Consider the following 20,185-nt stretch of genomic DNA (forward strand, 5'->3'; position numbering starts at 1 on the left):
AGTACAATTTCAAAGTACTAGTTTACGAGATACAATTTACAGTAATACATTACAGTTTACAATAACAGCTGGTGGAACCAGACACCCTCACAGTTACAGGTTTTACAAAAGGGATAAAAATACAAAACATTGGTTTACAAATAGAACGGTTTTATGCGATTAAACTACTTTTCATATGCAGCAGAAAATATAGGATTTTCTGGAACAAATTACCTATTCATAGAACATAAAATATACTTTCAACATAAATACTTATGCACTCACTCAACTTTATTTTGATACTCTCTTTTCAAATTACTTGTATTTTCAGGGAATCAGTAAACAGGTACGCCCCGAGCTTTTGAGATGATGGAGCTATTTTGAGTCATGTCTCCTTCTTTTGTATAACTATGTTGGTGTCAATATACATTAATTGAATAAATGTAAGAATTTATACTTATTAAGGCAATGGTTGTTTGTACTTTGATTACTATAATGCATGTGTTTTGATACTACAAATTGGTATCAGAGCATTGTTTATAGTGAACTCAGTATATTAATCCATAAAAGATATACAAACTATAAATACATTGGGGCTTAGAGTTCTGACTACAATTATACTTTTAAAATTTAAGTATTTTTACAAGAAGTATACTAACACTCATACATACAAGAACAATATCACAGTCGCAACAACATAAAAGTATTTGGATGTTGAACACCGCAGTCAAAGCTGGGCAGTTATGTAATCATACCTGGGATTAATATAGTCTGATCAACTATATTGTTTTGAGATATGACCAACATGTGTTTGGGAGTGAAGGTAGTGTTGCAACTAGTCTAAAACTTACCAAACTATACATATACAGAAGAACTCTAGAACATAACATAAAGTTAAAATACTATAGGAGTATTTTAGGCACATTATACTAAGAACAAACTACATGAAAACAAATGACTCCTTCAGGTAGATCTATAAATACTAAGTGTATATATTACGATTATATATAATTAAGGTTATATATATAGGCTTAGAATGTGTGATTTAACTTAACTTCCCTTTTCGTTGTTTGGATGTGGGGGTAGAGAAGAATCATTTATTCGAAGGTCTATTAGACTCAAGTTATATACAATTGTTATATACTTTGTAATTATAGAGGGACCCATTAGGAGTTATACCATATATAATGCATTACTTGTTAACTGTAAGTTTCTCTCGTAGAAACATATAATCGTAATTTATCATTACTAATTATTCTAGATATTTCTAATGTCCCTATTCTCGCTTAGATAACAATGGCTGAATTCCATCTACCCAGAGACCCATACTTTCCCGATCAGGGAAATGGAGGATGGCTCGATGAAGATCTGGAAGAGAATCCTGAAATTCCCTTAGATGACGGTTTTGCAGAAAATTTCCTAGATGATACTGATTCAGAATCAGAAGCCTATAATCCACCACCAGTTGCTCAGAATCTCAATCCTTGACAAAACTTCCAAGGCCCGACGCCTTTGTGGGCGATAAACTTAGACAGGTGGAGTAACGAATAGGGTCAAAACCATCGAGTCATGAAGGTTGATGCTACGATTGGAATCAACAATTTTCGCATTCGCAACCTAGAAAACAATCATAATGCGATAAGGGATCGTACTAATTTCTTTCTGAGAGAACTGGCGGCATCCCAAGCTCAAGTTAGAGAACTGCGAGAACGACAAATATCACAAGACAGGCGTATGTATGAAATAGAATGCCTGTTAGCCAAATCCAGGGCCAGATCCAGTAAGAAGTAGATTATACTCTACTCGCCCTCTGTTTACTCTTTTGATTATAGTCCAAGTCTTCGGATATGTTCTAGATTTCTTTTTCATGTTTTTCAGTACGACCGCGGAAATTTCATTTTCTGTAGTCGGTTTGATGTCGATGTTTTACCCGTATTTTGGTGTATTATAGACCTGTTTAGGGTCAAGTTTTCCAAACTCTATTTCTTCAATATGTCAATACAATCGACATGCATTTTCATTCTCTTAGAAAAATAACCACTCAAATTTCATATTATCCTGTTACAAGTTGTACTTGTAGAAGACTTATATTTCCAATTCCTTATAAGATTCATATTGAACTAAGTGTTTTAGTTCAGAGATATCATATTCAAGTTCATTATTGATATCTGACTGTCTCTTCATCTTTTATTTCTTAAAGTGAAATATGCCTCCACGGAGAAACCCAAGGTGTGTCAATGTTAATTAAGCGCCAACACCACCTCCGCCACTACCTCCTCAATTTTATGCTGCCATGTTTCAGGCGGCGGTCACGACAGCTGTTGCAGCTGCTATGTCTTATATAAATACCACTGGCACAAGTGGATCAGGAGTTGGTGCACATCCCTCCAACCACGGCGAAAGTCACGGGCACTCAGGAGAGTGTACCTATAAGGACTTTTCAAACCCCAAACCCAGGACCTTTAACGGTACTGGGAGAGTTATGACGTTAAGGCAATGGATTGAGAAAGCAGAGGCAGTCTTCGAGATTTGCTCCTGCCTGGAAGGTAGCAAAGTTAAAATAGCTGCTTGTACCTTTGCTGATAGAGCCCTAGCATGGTGGAACGACCATTTTAAGTCACTGACCTTAGTAGTGGCTAACTTAATAAGTTAGGAGAACTTGAAGACCATGCTGATGCGGGAGTACTGCCCGTGGGGTGAAATTAAGAAGCTTGAGAAAGAGCTATGGGGTCTTACTATGGTTGGTTCAGACATAACAACATACACGAATCGGTTCTGTGACCTAGCGATCCTTTGTCCAGAAATGGTTGCTCTGGAGAGCAAAAAGATTGAGAGGTACATCTGGGGACTATCGCCCCAGGTTCAGGGAAGTGTTATTGCTTCTAGGCCTATTACCTTTAACAGTGCCAACGAGTTGGCACAGTCCCTTATTGACCATGGAGCCCATCAAAACTTATTGGTCGCTGCCCCAGAACAACCCAAGGGAAACAACAGCAACAACAGTAACAAGAAAAACAACAAGAATAAAGCCTGGAATAAAAGAAATAGCAAATCTTCTTAGGAACCCTCGAAAAAGCAACAACTAGTGGCGGTCTATGCCGCTAGTGTTCCTGCTAACCCTGCACCAGCTAAGCCTTATGATGGTAATCTCCCCAAATGTAAAAAGTGCAATTTCCACCACAACAGAAATTATCGGGAAATATAGTGTTGTAACTGCAACAGAAAAGGGCATACTGCCTGATTCGGTAAATCACCACCCCAACCGATTCACCAAGTACTTGTCGCTGGAGTAGGTCAAGCATGTTATGGATACGGTGATGTTGGTCATTTCAAAAGAGATTGTCCAAAAGCTAGAAATGCCGGTGGAGTTGGGAGGATTCTGGCAATGGGTCACGAAGAAGTTGTGGCAGACCCTATGGTGGTCACGGGTACTTTTCTTCTCAACAATACTTATGCATGCATTCAATTTGATCATGGTGCTGAGAAGAGCTTCGGGAGCCACAATTTCAAACACCTGCTAAATCAAAACTCCCAACCACTAAATGAAACCTTCACAGCAGAAATGGCTAATGGGAAATCAGAATACACTAACGATATATTCATAGGATGTACCCTTAACTTGAATAACTTTTCTTTCCCAGTAGACCTTATGCCGATCTCTATCAAAAATTTCGATGTCATTATTGGTATGGATTGGTTGTGCTCTAACCATGTCGATATCCTATGTTATGAGCGATCAATTCGCCTGAACTTGCCAACAAACGAAACTCTTATCATCTACGGCGACACACCCAGAACGAACCTTCAGATCATTTCTTGCATCAAGGCACAAAAGTACCTTCGCAAGGAGTACTATGCTTTCTTAACTCACATGGTAGACAAAAGGAAATATGTGAAGGACATCGCGAGCATTCCTGAGGTCTGCAACTTTCCCGACATATTTCCCAACGAACTTCCAAGAGTGCCTCACGAACGACAAGTCGAATTCAGAATCGACTTAATCCCTGAGGCTACCCCTGTATCAGCTGGAACCTGAAAGTGAACCTCTAGCAATCCTAAGTTCTCATTCTGAAGCGTGTCCATTCCGAAGTGAAGAGTGGTCCAGAACCTGTCCGAACCAAGTAAGAAGATAAGAAGAATGAAGGCATTCCTGAGCTGACCCTCATGTCCGGAATGTATATTGATCCGGAACATCTATGTTTTGTCTCTTTGCATTTATTACATTTGTCTTGTTATTGATGTAAAGTTACATAGGAGTTAGTCTATAGTTGTATTTGGACAATCAGAATGTCAGATTTATCTCTTTTGTCCGGTCCTATCTAAACACTTGGGTTAATTCGCTATAACATCCACTCTTATTAATAGGATCTTTCAATACAAGTCAACTACGGATCTTTCACTCACTTTTGGCATTTACTCTAAGCATATTCAAAACATTCTTCTTGTTCTTCATCTATTAGCTTTACCTTGATCATTTACTATTATTCTTCATTTAATGACTTGATCATTTGTTGAACATATTATCTAAGACTTGACTGGTCTTTCCAGCCTTGACTTGAACATCTATTAGCAAGTAGGATTTGATCTTAAGCATTCACTCGAGTTTTGAGTTTTCAAACCTTGTCCCTGCGCATCGATCTTGTACTCACAATTGGTATCAGAGCTTGAGTGGTTGTCCTTTAAATCCATAAGATCATATTATAGTTGGTTTGAATTTACCTTGGTATCTAAACCATTTTTGTGATAAGGATAAAAGTTCTTTTATATACCACTTTAGCTTGAAGATATCTTAACTTCAATGGCTGCTTCTAATCCTCAGCAAATGATTTCAATGATTTGCTTTCAATGCAAATCGCAAATAGTGTGGGTGGCCCTACTCGTGCCCCATTACTAGTTGTCGAAGAATATGATCACTGGAAAGTTAGAATGGAAACATTTTTATTGGCCAAAGATAAAGGTGAACAAATTTGGAAATTCGTCAAAGAAGGCCCTCATGTTCCTGTAAGAACAGTTGTAAGAGATGCAGCTGCTCAGCTCATGCGAGAAGATGAAGCTCGTCCCGCTCCTCTAACTGCAGATGATATAGAGAAGTTGCATGCAGATAAGATTTCTTTCTTAGAAATAGTGTTTGGTGTTCCTCCTTCGCTCTTTGAGCATATCAATCTATGCGTGACCACCCGAAAAAATTTTCCTAGTATGTCCAGCCATTCAATTCAACCATGTGTCAGACTCGTTTGTTCTATCTTTTAGCCCTGCTAAGAGTCTGTTTGGGTGTTTTAAGCCGATTACCTTAAGGGATAAAGTGTTAGGAAGTATCTGCTTGAGTTCTCTGTACATCATTCAATCCATAAACTCCATCTCCAGGAGTTTACGGCTGCAAACAAGGAGTTTACGGCCGTAAACTCTTGCCAGCCTTAAACTCATGACCATAAGTGTCATATTCCCTCACTTTTCTTCATTTCTTACAGTTTCACCTCAAGCACACTTGATTTCTCTCTGAAGTATCATCAAGATTTTCATTCCTGATCTTCAAAAACTAAGTGATTCTTCCATCTAGTTGTTGCTATCCTTCTTATTCATGAATCACCCTTTGATTCCATCCATAAAAATCGCCTTTTTGAGTAGATCTTCAAGATCTTCATCTTTCACCAAGAACACCAAGAACACACACTTGTTCTTGGTGGCCGTGAATTCCATAAAGCCTCCTAAAGGTGAGTATTCCTTCCATACACTTGCTACCTAGTAGAATCTCTAGCCTAAACGCCTGGAACAAGCGATTTGAGGATGATCTTCAGGAGTTTACGGCCGTAAACTCCCTTGGCAGTAAACCCCTTGGCCATAAACTCTATTGGCCATGAAACCCCTTGGCCGTAAACACCCTAGACCGTAAACCCATGGTCGTACACTCCTCATTCTGTCCGTACACTCCCTTTGATGAATCACATGTGATTCTAACACTTGGTCCAAGTGTTTCCTAGTCCCTAAGGGTGTTTCCTTGCATGTTAGTTGCTTATAAACACTATATTCATGCCAATACATGCCATATATGTCATTTAGGACTCGTTTGTGTCTCGGGACTTCATTCGTGGAACTTCTCATCCTTACGCGCATATTCGTTTGAATCACCCACATAAGGTGAGTTCATACCCCTATAATCAATCTTTTAAACTGTTTTAAATGCTTTTAAGGGGGGGGGGGGGGATACAAGTTGAACACAATGATAATTGTGTAAATGTTTTTTATAAAGATCTTTCAAAAGATTACTTATGTCTTTTATAAGTGATCAAAACATTTCAAAAACTCTGTTTAAGTTATGTTACTTTACAGTTTATAAAAGTCTGTTTTTTTTAAAAGTACAATCATAACTTAGGAGATTAATGAGTCTTTTCAATAACAGTTCAAGTAAACATACTAGTAAACTATAATAGATATAGTTTAGGGGTTCAGTTGATACTAGATGTTAGAACATACTATAAAGAGAAACAGGGAGGTAGATACAATGCACGATAACATAGAGATCATACTATAAATAGAAATAGGGAGGTAGATACAATACACGATAACAGAAGGAACATACTAAGATGCTATAGCAGAAAGAACATACTAAGATGCTATAACAGAAAGAACATACTATGATGTTATAATAGAGAGAACAATATACGCTATAACAGACGAACAAATCATGATTAACAAAATATACCATTGATCACTAACTCATTGTTCTAAACAGAAGGTGATATAAATTGGATATACAAGACTACTATAACTTTAATGTGAGTCTACTTCACGACATATCAATTTGTTTGCTGAAGTCGCGTTTTGTAACCAGAATCTCTTGTAGGGAGAGCACATAGCATGGGTACAACCACATCACATTATGACCTTAATAAAACAAACTTGTTTTAAGGTAATCAGTACTTCAGGTTATCAATTCAAAAGACAACTGTGTACTTACATTTTCCCATTTCTTTCATATTGTGACAGTCCCACTTGAAAGTTAATGCAAACTATTTTTGAGTTAAGATAGTTATAAACTAGGGAAAACATACATCTTTTCAACCGACAAACAGAATAGTCGAGTTTAGTACATTCAGTAGAAAGGGGCCTATAATGCTACCTTTATGATTCTTTAGTTTATACATCAGGGATATAAATTAATCGAATCCGACAGGTAGTAGGATGTGCGTTTTCCGCTTAATTTTCTGTTCCTTGTTTGGTTGTGGGCTTAGAGCAGATTCACCCAACCTACTATCCATCTGATCTTAGCTATGTATATATTCCGTATACACCAAGTAATCATAAGGAGTACCCTGTATGGGTCAGGTCATAGGACACTAATTTAATGCATCGTTTTCTAGTAAAAAACATACTTTTGAAATAGAATATTTGGTAGTCAAAACTAGAAACATACCAGTAAAGGTTTAATCCATTTTATTAAACTGGTATAACTTAAAGGATCTTAGGTGGTTAATTCTATAATACCTTAGTTTATATATTAGGGTTATACATAATTAATATCTGATAGGTAGTTGGATGTGTGCTTTCCGCCTTACTTCCTGTTCCTTGTTTGGTTGTGGGCTTAGGGCAGATACACACAACTAACTATCTGTTCGATATTAAATTATATATAGCTAGTATAAACTAAGTGATTATACAAGGAACTATTATGGTTACCATTTTTACTAAAAGAAATAAGAGTTTTCTTAAAGAATCTTTTCATAAAATACAAAGGAACTATTACAGTTAACTCTCTGAGTACCATGTGAATACGCCAGGGTTATATACAACGATGATCTAACAAACAATGGGATGTGTGCCTTCCGCCTCATTTCCTGTTTCTTGTTTGGTTGTGGGCTTAGGGCAGATACACACAACCGATTGTTTGTTTACTCTGGGTTTTATATAACTTTTATCCATTTAGTACTCATAGAAAGGATTGTACAGTCATTTTTACTTATGTTTCATCAAAGCAGGAAATATAGGCTTCTCTGGAGGAACGGGCCAACTTTTCTAAACAGAACTTACAACTTTATTACAACTTACTTACATCACTAAAATCTTATGAACTCAGCATCTTAAATGCTGATCTACTCTTTCAAAATAACTTGTATTCTCAGGAGACCAGTACACAGGTACGTGCACTGCGATTCAGAAGATGGAGCATAATAACTTCATGACTTTTTATTATTTACTTTGTAGTCTATGTTATGTGAATCACATACTTTGTAAACACTTTCTTTCTAATGAAATGGTTCTTTATTACTTTGATTACTATGATGCATGATTTGTGATACTAAACATGACGTCCTCCACCCCCGAACGTTTCCGCCGTTCCGGTTTTGGGGTGTGACACTATGCAAATCAGCCAAAGAGATTTGGGACACTCTTCAGGGCCTGATTGAAGGTTCGAAAAATATGAAGGACAAGCGCCTCACCTCAGTTGTCAACGATTTTGACACCTTCACCACCACTCCTGGTGAATCAGTGGCCTCAGCCTCCAACCGTTACCGAATCGTTGTCAACAATCTCGAATTCATAAACACTCTTGGCAAAGGATGGGGAAATGTAAAATCTTGTCTGCAAAGCAATAGTTCCTTGAAAAAGTTAAAGCTCTATCAACTTTTTGATGAACTTCAAGGACATGAGTCAAATGTTGCTCAAACCATAAGGGAACTTTCCGGAGGTCCTCTCGCCCTCCAGTTCCTTCAAATCAACTATTCCGAACTCATCTGCTCCGGATCCTTACAAACCCATTGTTCCATTGGTTCAATCATCCACACCTACCTTACCCACACAAATCTATCCGGTTGATGATTCTGAAGCCATGGATTTAGAACTTCGTTTCCAACAGGAGTTCGCTCTACTCTCAATGAAGTACAAAGGTCCTTTCAATCCTTCGTACAAACCATACCAAAATAGATTCAATGCTCCTCACCAGAACAATCCTCAACCATATTCAGCTCCAGAACCTAAACCAACTTCCGAAAATCCTCCTGCTTACAAACCGAACCTCTCTAAACCAAACTCTGCTCCGAAATCTTCTTAGAATTCCAAATCGGACAAACCAAAGATTGTGTGTCATAAGTTTAGACATGCAAATCATTTTTCCAAAGATTTCCTGGTTGATGCTCCACAAAAACCAAAAGTCAAGGACTCTGCCTAATATGTCCGAAGAGCACAAGATATGGCTGAAAGTGAGAAAACATTTGTTACAACGGTTTCAAGAGATGTTGAAGGATATTGGTCATCCGAGGATGATGATGACATGGTAACTAGAAGGAATATGTGTCTGATGGCAAGAAAAACGGTTGAATGTGATGAAGGATATTGGTCTTCTGGGTCCGAAGATGATGATGATGTTGTTGAACCTCACCACTGCTACATGGCCACCAATGATCCACCAGGTCGAAGCATCGTTCAGCAGGTAAAATCTATGATCTCTAATAATAATTTTGATTTGTCTCTTTGTGAACCTTATCTGACCCAAATCCAAACAGATATGAACACCATCTATAAAGCCCATGAGTCTGCCATAGAAGCCAGTGAGAATAAGGACTGTGAACAATGTCGTCTTAGGTTACATTTTGAGGATAAGAAATTGAAAACCGAGTCTTTAGAGCATGAACTTGTAATGTCAAAAGATGAATGTATCATTTTGAAAGATAAATTTGAAATCACCTATTCTGAACGCAATGTTTTGATTTCTGATAACAAACATCTTAATGCTAATATGTATGCTTTGCATAACTCTGTAGACATACTTGAAGCAGACATTCGGATGACTCATAGTTTTGGTCATCCATGGTCCAAAGCACCTGGTCTCGGAAGCGAGTTTCCGAAACCAATTGCTAGTCCCCTGAAGGAGTTATAAAATTTGACATTCATGGGAGAGGTTCCGAACATTAAACATTCGGACACCCCTGTTTCTCCTTTGTCACCACTTCCGGAGACTACAGACCATTTTGAGTCCCTAATTCCTAAGTTTAAACCAATAGTTGTCAGGTGTCCTGATTCCACGCCTCTTCCGCCTCTGATAAACCTCGACCTGAATCGGACCACGAAATTTCATTATAGTCTTCCAAATTGTGTAGATTATGTTCCTAGAAGTAATCACGTAAACAATTGTGTGATTGAGGAAATTATTCCGGAGACAACTGACACCACTGCCTCTGAGTTTGTATGGGTATCCTTAGATGATAAAGTTGAAGTCTCAAACTGTGTGTCCTTTGATTCATGCGAATCGGATTCCTTAGTAGTTTCAAAAGAGAAATTGGTTCCCATTACTCCTTAGTTTAGGAATCTATCCGAAGGACAAACCTCGAAATCCTCACCTCATCCTAAGAGAAAACCAATGTTGAATAGGAAGGATATTGTAGATCCCAAAATAGAAGTTCGAAATGCTCACAAAAAGGAAGTTAAGACTAGACAAAATTCCAGGTTCCTTGCAAACTCTAAATCAAGTTCATCCCGAAATTCTAAAGCACCAACTCATAGTCAAAACTCATTTGTCCATACTAGGATCCTCAAAAGACCTTCCGAACCTCTTGCTCATGTAGAACCTAAGAAAGTCATTAGCTCTACTCAGTCTCAAGCTCATGTCACTGCCAAAACCATCCGAAATACTTCACCGGAACCTCGAACTATTTCATCTGTTTTTATTGCAAAATCTGATGGCACAATTTTTAAACCCAAACTGTCAAAAAAAAAAAGTTTCATCAAATAAATCCATAAGTGCAAAGAAAACAACTGTTTCAAAATCTTTAAAGAGAAATCTTGTGTGGAAAGTCAAAACTCCCGTTAATGAAACACCAATTCCGGAGGTGACAAAAGTCACCAACCCTCCAAATGTCAAAGATTCGAAGAAGCCAGTTCGGAACCCTCAAGTCATTGAATATAACTATTGGATTGATGAAAAGACATTAGCCTTCTGTCTGTTTCCAAAGAATTCAAAGAATACCACCCAGAAACACAAAGTCGTTCCTAAGTCACAATCAAAGTCCAAAGCCCGCGCCTACGTTCCAAAATATAATCCGGATCCTAAAAACTCCATTACTCACTAATTTTGCAGGCACGTTGTGCTTTGGTGCAAGAAAGAATATGGTATATTGATAGTGCTTGCTCCATGCACATGACTGGGCAGTAAGAGTTTCTGCGAGATTTAAAGCTTTCTCCAAATGCTGGTTACGTGACATATGGCAACAACTCCAACTCTCAAATTCGTGGTTATGGGACTCTCGCCAATGGAAACTTCTCTATTTCACATGTGTCTTATGTAGCTGATTTGAAACATAATTTGATAAGTGTTGCTCACCTCACTGATTCAAATCGTCGTGTGGAATTTTGCAAAAAATACAGCTATGTAATGACTGAAGACGGGAAAGAGTGTTTAATAAAGTCACTTCCCAACAAGAACATGTACCCGCTTGACATCAACATGATTATTGGCAAACTGCAACTCTGCCTTCTCTCCAAAGTTGTTCCTGGCGTCAGTTGTGGCACCGAAGGCTCACTCATTTGAACTTCTGGTACGTGAATGATCTTGTATCCGGAAAAATGGTGAGAGATTTACCTCTTCTCAAATTCGAAAATGATCACTTATGTGCTGCTTGTGAGTGTGGTAAGCAATTGCAAAGGGTCATCCTGTTATCATCGAAAAATCCATTTGGAACCATTGGAGCTTCTACACATGGATCTTTGTGGACCATCCACTGTGGAAAGTCTTCATCATAAGAAATACATTCTTGTGATTGCTAATGATTTTACAAGGTTCACTTGGGTCTCTTCCTAATGATGAAATCCGAAACAGCCTCCAAACTCATCAATTTTATCAAAGGAATAGAAGTTCTTATCAAACTCCCAGTCAGGAGAATCCGAAGTGATAATGGATCGGAATTCGTTAATTCCACCATTGAGAAATTTCTCACAGAAAAAGGAATCGACCACAACTTCTCAGCTCCCTATACTCCACAACAAAACGGTGTAGTCGAAAGACGTAATAGAACTCTCGTTGAAGCTGATCGATCCATGTTGAACTTCGCAAATCTACCACTCTATCTTTGGGCTAAAGCTGTATCCACTGCCTGCTTCACTCAAAATCGGAGTATCATCAATCGACGCCTCAACATGACACCGCATGAAACAATGAATGGTCAGAAGCCAACAATCTCGTTTTTGCATGTTTTCAGATGTAGATGCTTCATCAAGAAAAACCGTGATCAGCTTACCAAGTTCCAACCTAGAGCTGATGAATCCATCTTCCTTGGGTACTCTACCAAATCGAAAGCTTACAGAGTTCTTAACCGGAGAACTCGTGTTCTGGAAGAAAGCTTTGACATTACTTTCGATGACAACTTCGTTCGGAATTCTGGCCCCACTCACATTACAACTCATATTATGGAGTCCGATGCTCCTCCGCCAGGATGTCCGAACCCTCAAACAATTCTTGAAGTTGACTTTTGAAACTCTCTTTGGTCCCTCCGAAACCGGTCTTGATTCGGAATCTCGATCAAGACCAACTCTCATTCAAATTCCTCCTTCGAAAGCTCCAGTCTAACAAAATATCTCTGGTCCGATCCCAAGCCTCCCTCTATTTGATTCCGAACCATTTCAACCTTCTCAGGTTGAGGGGGAGAATAATGCCAATCCCTCTCTTGAATCAAATATGGATGGCTTCCAAGATGTAGATGCTGATTTCGATGACTCCAATCCTCTCAACATTGATGAAAATGAAAATTTCTTTCAGTTCCCTTCTGATGATGATGTCAACCTCTCTGGTTCAGAAGTTCAGGGGGAGCATCATCCCAGTATTCAAATCATTCAGGGGGAGCAAATCATTTCCACTATTGATATAGGATCGACGGCTGCACAAGAACTCCCACGATTACATGTTTAGACGAAGGATCATCCTCCGAACCAAGTAATCGGTAACCCTAATGCTGGTGTACAGACTCGCTCTGCTACAAACATCCAAAATGAATGTCACTTCTCAACATTCATATACATGGTTGAACCCAAATCCATCAAGGAAGCATTGGAGCATGCTAATTGGATTACAGCCATGCAAGAAGATCTGGCAGAATTTGACCGAAATGAAGTCTGGACTCTCGTGCCACCTCCTCAGAATCATCCCATTGTCGGTACGAGATGGGTATTGCGCAACAAGCTAGACGATGCAGGAGTTATCATCCGAAATAAGGAAAGACTGATGGCTAAATGTTTTACTCAAATTGAAGGGCTCAACTACGACGAGACTTTTGCTCCTGTTGCACGAATAGAAGCTATTAGACTCTTTCTTGCTTATGCTGCTCACAAAGGTTTCACAGTTTACCAAATTGATGTTAAAAGTGCTTTTCTTAATGGTGAACTTGACACCGAAGTATATCTTCAACAGCCTTCCGGATTCATCAATCTTGCATTCCCATATCACTGCTATAAACTCCGGAAGGCAGTCTATAGCCTCAAACAAGCTCCTCGCAGATGGTACAAGACTCTCACTGATTTTCTCAAACGCTCCGGTTTCCAAAGAGGAATTTCGGATCCTAGTTTGTTCCGAAGATCAAATGGAAAGCATCTCATGCTGGTACAAATTTATGTGGACGACATCATTTTTGGATCTACGGATTCATCTATGGTTGCTGACTTTGCTAAACTTATGATCAGTCGATTCCAAATGAGCATGAATCGGGAGTTAAGCTTGTTTCTTGGCCTCCAAGTCAAACAGACTAACAGAGGAATCTTCATTCACCAAGAGAAGTATATTTTAGAACTCCTCAAGAAATACTCAATGGACACCTGTGCCTCCGCCAAGGTACCAATGGGCTTCGGACACAAGATTTTTGTCGACCCCTCGGGTGTTTCCGTTGATGAAAAGAAGTACCGCATAATGATTGGTTCATTACTCTATCTCACAGCAAGTCGACCGGATATCATGTTTTCAACATGTTTATGTTCCAGATTTCAAGTCAACCCAAAGATATCTCATCTTTTGGCTGTGAAACAAATTTTCCGATACCTCAAAGGTATAAAGAGTCTCGGAATCTTGTATCCAGCAAATGAGAGCTTCCTACTTCAAGCCTATTCAGATTCAAACTATGGTGGTCTTCAACTCGATAGAAAAAGCACTTCAGGTGGCTGTTAATTTTAGGTGGGCATTTGGTCAGTTGGTCATCCAAGAAACAGAACTGCATTGCACTCTACATCCGAAGCTGAATACATTGTTGCTGCCAGCTGTACATCTCAGGTTCTGTGGATGAAATCTCAACTCTTGGATTATGGTTACGGCTTTCAACGTATTCCTATCTATTGTGACTCTCAAAGTGCCATTGCGATTTCTCACAATCCAATTCAGCACTCAATGACCAAGAACATCAATATAAGGTACCATTTAATAAAAGATCATGTACTCAATGGTAACGTTGAACTCATTTTTGTTCCATCTGACGATGAGATTGCTGACGTCTTTGCCATGGCATTAGACGAAACCAAATTCAATAGTTTTCTCAACAAGATGGGTATGATGATACCAGATCCTCAGTTCTTTGAAGAGACTTGTTCTCTTTGATAGACGTATTTTAAAGAAATCTAGTTCCGATCTCAAAAATCTTTTCATCTCGGAACTACTTTCTCTCGAAATACTTAGGATCGTTTTACTTATCTTTATTTTTGACCTTCCCTTGAGTTTTTAGGTTGTACAGTTCATCCTGATTGTTTGCTATTTTAAGTCAGCATTGTCATAGTGCTCGAATCGTCATCTCAGAATATACTTCATGATAGCATCCAGAATTCCACTCCAGAAAAACGTATTACATTAAGCGCTCCGGAATTTCAAAATTTTCTCTGGAATTTCAAAAAGCGCTCCGGAATTTCTAAAAAGTGCTCCGGAATTTAAAAAATTTGCTCCGGAAGGTTTCTTAAATTTCAACACGGAATGTTTCACAAATTTTGATCTGGAATCCTTAAATCTTACTTTGGAAGGCTTTCACAATAATGTTTCGAAATCATTTTCAAATTTACTCCGAAATTTTCTTCAAAATCACCATTCCGGAATTTTCAAACAAACTGAATTTTTGCTCCGGGATCAAAACTCACTCCGGATTATCTTCGCATTCCGGACCTTTTTTCAAAACAATTATGTTACGGAACACAACTCTTTACCCTCCGCATCATACTCTGTCCGGAACAGCTCATCCGGAATACCAAAGGACAATAAGGTGAAACGGTTATCGCAACGGTTACTCTCCAGGAAGATCCTTATCCTATCCTCCTCGATTTGTGTGACACGTTTGCACGCCCCCATAAAATTAGCCATCGAATTGACGGTTGAGATCTCTAATTTTAACCATAAATTACTTTACCCTTCACCTCCCCAGTCAAATCAACGTCCCTAAAGCATTAAATGCGACCCATTTCGTTTTCGGATCCTCATCATTACTTTTCTGACCCGACCCATTTCCCTTACCTATAAATACCCATTTAAACCCTCTTTTACCTCTTTACACTCTCAAAACACTCAATCTCCTAAATTCTCTCAACTGTTCTTCGTGTTCTTCAAGAACTCATAACCTGCAACAATGGCGTCTTCACAAGAACCCACACAAACTGCACCAATTCCAAAGAAATTGATTTCAAAGAAGAAATCTTCCAAAGGCTCAAAAGGTTCCTCCTCCTCTGCCAATCAAGAACCCTTCCTCAGAGACAATACACAATTGTTTTCTCTCAACCCACTAGATTATGATGAATCGATAAGGGTAATGATCGAGTTCATAGCAAATCATCCCATCTCAATTCCCCTTACCAAAATCCCTGAACCTCCACTGCCACTTCATCACCTTCATCGCGCTTTCTCCAGTATCAAATTCGTTGATGGTGCTCTCGAAACCACAATCATTGGAGACAGAATCGTTCCCATCTACAAATCGACCTTCCTCAAGGCGATTGGTATCAAAGCACATCCAAGGGGTTTCAAAGTCGTTGAACGTACGACTGAAGAGTTTCAGACGTTCCTCAACTACATCGGGTACACCCGAGACTACAAAGCCAAAGATTTAAAGAAGTCTGTTGTGTCCGGGCTATGGACCGTACTCAAGCACCTCATCCTCAAAGGGTTGTCCGGAAAGCATGGAGGAATGGACACCTTAAGCAAGGACTGGCTCAATGTCGTCTTCAGCATCTACTCCGGATGCGAGAATGCTGTTGATCTTCTGGAAGTCTTGTGGCTAGACTTCTGCAATTTTGCTACCAAGAGGAAGCCCAATGAAATTTCAAGCCCTAGGTTCTGGGCACTAACACTCCAACAAGTATTCAACGAGCTTTCCGAACCGCTTCTGGTTAACACCATTCCTCCGGAGGTATGTGTCACTTTTAAACTTGTAAAGGGTTATAGGATTCTAGACCAATCCTCATTTGGTCTGGTCAGACGTCTTCTGGACCACATGTTGGCCCTTATTCCTTCTGATTCTATTTACCTTAAACAACATCTAGAGACTTTGGTTGTGTTTGACCCAACACAACCTGCCACTGTCTCTGTTGAGCCTATTTCAGAAGAGGCCAAGCCTACCACGTCCGAACCCAAGATCAAGAAACCAGCTAAGAGAAAGGCTTCTCCCATAAAGCCTAAGACTAAAAAGAAAGCCAAATTCAGTTCCCCCTCTCAACAGGAGGGCACACATGACATTCCGGCTGATTCTGGCCGTCCGAACACCCCACCTGCCCACTCATCCGAGGTACCCCTCGATGATTCAAAAACACGTGCACATACTCACGGGGAGTCTCCACATAATCCACCCTCATCCTCCCAAAAGGATGATACCGGTGTTGAACATAGTTCCTTGCAGCCCCCTGGAACACACCCACGAGTCACTTTTGATATTCCTATTGTTTCTTCAACACGCACACACTCCGGAACCCCTGTTCCGGACCCCAAGCTTTCCGGAGAAGGAGCAGTCTCCCCGACTCCGGAAGCCTCAACTGGTCTGATACCCAGAAGGCATACATGACGACCAGGTGTTAACGATCCCCAATAGGACGATTTTGTCAATAGGGCAGCATCCAAACGTCCGGATCTCACTCGAGCTCAAGTGGAATCCACATTTATTTCCATGAGGAACAGGGCCATCCAAAGCAACTTGCCCTATGTTCCTCCTACTGACACCGATGCTGTAAATGAGCTCACTTCGGAACTGCCTTCCATCATAACTCATCAAAGCATCTTCCATACCGATCCAGAAGAAGAGATCTCTAAAGAAATCATGTTGGATGAAGAAGCAAAAATCATTCTGGACGTACATCTCATCACTTCAGTTCATTATCAATCAAATGCATCCGTATCCAAGTCTGCTTATGACTTCGGATCCTCCTCCTCAACTACTTCGGACGGATGTTCAAACTCTAAACTTCAAGAAGATGATGCTGCAACAAAATCGGGTCCTTCCACCAATCCTTCCTCACATCAACCTCCTCCGCAACACTCTGATTCCGATTCAGAATCCTCTACTAGTGACTACGTTGACCCCTTCGCTGTCCATGAGATCCGCACCAATGTCTCCGACACCATGAAGAAAGTGTCATCCATGGAGACATCCGTAACAGAGCTTAACACGAAATTGGATCAAAAGGTCTTCGGACTTGATTCCAAACTTCATGCCATTATCCAGTTTCTGTCCCAGCAGTCCGGACCATCTGTTACGGAAACGGGAAGCTCAACTGGATTAATTGATCTCCCTCCGGCTCAAGCACACAATCGAGGAAGTTGACACCAAATATCACATTTTTATGGATCATTATCTCAACACCATCACTTCCATGCTCAAGGTTCATGATGACCTCGTGTCTGCTACCAACGACCTAATTAAGCAGACCCATGTTCGTCATGAGAAGCAGATTCAAAGGATGGAGCAGGAGATCCGGAAGAGGGATGAGATGAACATGATTATTCAACAAGTCCTCATTAAACTTATTCGCTCAACTTGGAACATTGTTGATGCTCCGAACCGGAAGTTTGATGAGATGATTTTTTTCCTCAAGCCCCCACTGCCGAAGCCTACAATACTCTCACTATTTAACTTACCACAGGCCTTTAGAAAGTCTTCTCGAAATTCGATGATCTGAAAGTGACTTTGCAGCTGGCACCGGTTCCTAAATCCACCGATGCAAGAGGGGGAGAAGGCCCAAGCAAACCATGGAAGACCGCCTCGGAATTTACACTCCGGGATGAAGATCTGGATCTGAAGAAGACGTTCAAATCGTGTCCGGAATTCTAGGGATCACTGAAGGAGAAAAAAGTGAAGATGAAGATGAATATGTTCCGATGAAGCGCCTAAAGGAATTCTTGGTCTTCAAGCTCCCAAGTTGACCATTCCGAAGGAAATTGCTGAAGAACAAAAGAGGATATGGTCCGCAGTTTCTTGGCCATCCTCTTTTCCGGACACTATTGAAATGGCTGCTAAAATGGCTAAGGCAAAATCATTCTTGACTGCTCAAGCCTTCCGAGCCACTCCTTCAGTACAGCCTCTCATTCCGGAACCAAAAATCGCTCCAATCGACCAGGGCTCTCCGCTCCGGATCCCTGATGATATTCCGGAAGAACCACTTCCAATTCCCACTCCGGAATTCACGATTGATGAGAAACTTGAAGCTGGTCATAACTTCACTTCAAAGAGATAAAGGGAAGAAACCAATGACGGTTAGGTGGAAATAAATCAGGCACTAGAGGACAGCATCCGGATCCAAGCTTTAAAAGACAATCCTGATCCGATGCGTGGCATCTCTCCTCTCTGCCGTGAAGGCATTATCAAGGCTCAAGAAAATTTTCTGTGCCTCTACTACGAACTTCCCTCCAATGACGCCGATCGGCTGGATCTTCCTCTCTCTCCTTACAGCAAATTCTACACCAAATTTGCTCCTCTTCACCCAACTGACAGTCTGGAAGTGATCATCCGGACAAAGCGAGAAAGGCTCAAAACCTTCTATGCTAAGAACGCTCAACCCTTCAAGGAAATATGGACAAGGAAGAGGATCACCAAAGTTCAGGGCTTCGAAAGAAAAATATTGGTGAAATTTGAGCTGAACTATCCCTTATTCCGTTTTCACCTCCTCCAGAACAAGCCAACTCCCCGGACCGTTACTGATGCAGATTTTCCTTCCATGAATCCTAACAACATCCTCACCATAGCTGCTTACTTCAGGGAAAATCAAAAGGATGACATCAGTATGGGTGCTTACCACGCAACTCTGAGCTTTCTAAAAGATTATGTTGTTGAGTACCGCCGATGTGACTACGAGCTTGCACACCTCTATGGAACGGAACAATTCGTTGCCAAGATCATCTTCGTTCTTCCAGAAGCTGAAATTCTTGTAGATGGTCTCATTGAAGAACCGGTTCTAGGGTTTCTCTACACCACCACATGAACAAACAAGAAGGAATTCTTCTGAGTCCTTGACAAACACCTAGTTCCGACCAAAGCTCTGAAGAAGTTCATATCCCGGGCGTTCAAGTATGATGCTCCAGAATAGGTCAAGGCAAAGTTTGTAAGTCAACTGGCGTGGCACATTGCGGTGCGAGAATGGTTGTTCAGAGCCTACACCTTCATCAAGGAAGAAATGAACTAAGCTTTCTGGATTGCTAAGTTCACTTAGGGGGAGATTGTTGGAACCTGAAAGTGAACCTCTAGCAATCGTAAGTCCTCATTCTGAAGTGTGTCCATTCAGAAGTGAAGAGTGGCCAGGAACCTGTCCGGACCAAGTAAGAAGATGAGAAGAATGAAGGCATTCCAAAGCTGACCCTCATGTCCGGAATGTATATTGACCTGGAACATCTATGTTTTGTCTCTTCTGCATTTATTACATTTGTCTTGTTATTTATGTAACGTTACATAGGACTTAGTCTATAGTTGTATTTGGACAATCAGAATGTCAGATTTATCTCTTTTGTCTGGTCCTATGTAAACGCTTGGGTTAATTCGCTGTAACATTCACTCCTATTTATAGGAGCTTTCAATACAAGTCAACTATAGATCTTTCACTCACTTTTGGCATTTACTCTAATCATATTCAAAACATTCTTCTTGTTCTTCATTTATTAGCTTTACCTTGATCATTTACTATTATTCTTCATTTAATGACTTGATCATTTGTTGAACATATTATCTAAGACTTGACTGGTCTTTCCAGCCTTGACTTGAACATCTATTAGCAAGCAGACATTGGTCTT

Source organism: Lactuca virosa, chromosome 4, assembly GCF_052849685.1.
Source record: "Lactuca virosa cultivar CGN04683 chromosome 4, Lactuca_virosa_CGN04683_v6, whole genome shotgun sequence".
Lineage (NCBI taxonomy): Eukaryota > Viridiplantae > Streptophyta > Magnoliopsida > Asterales > Asteraceae > Lactuca > Lactuca virosa.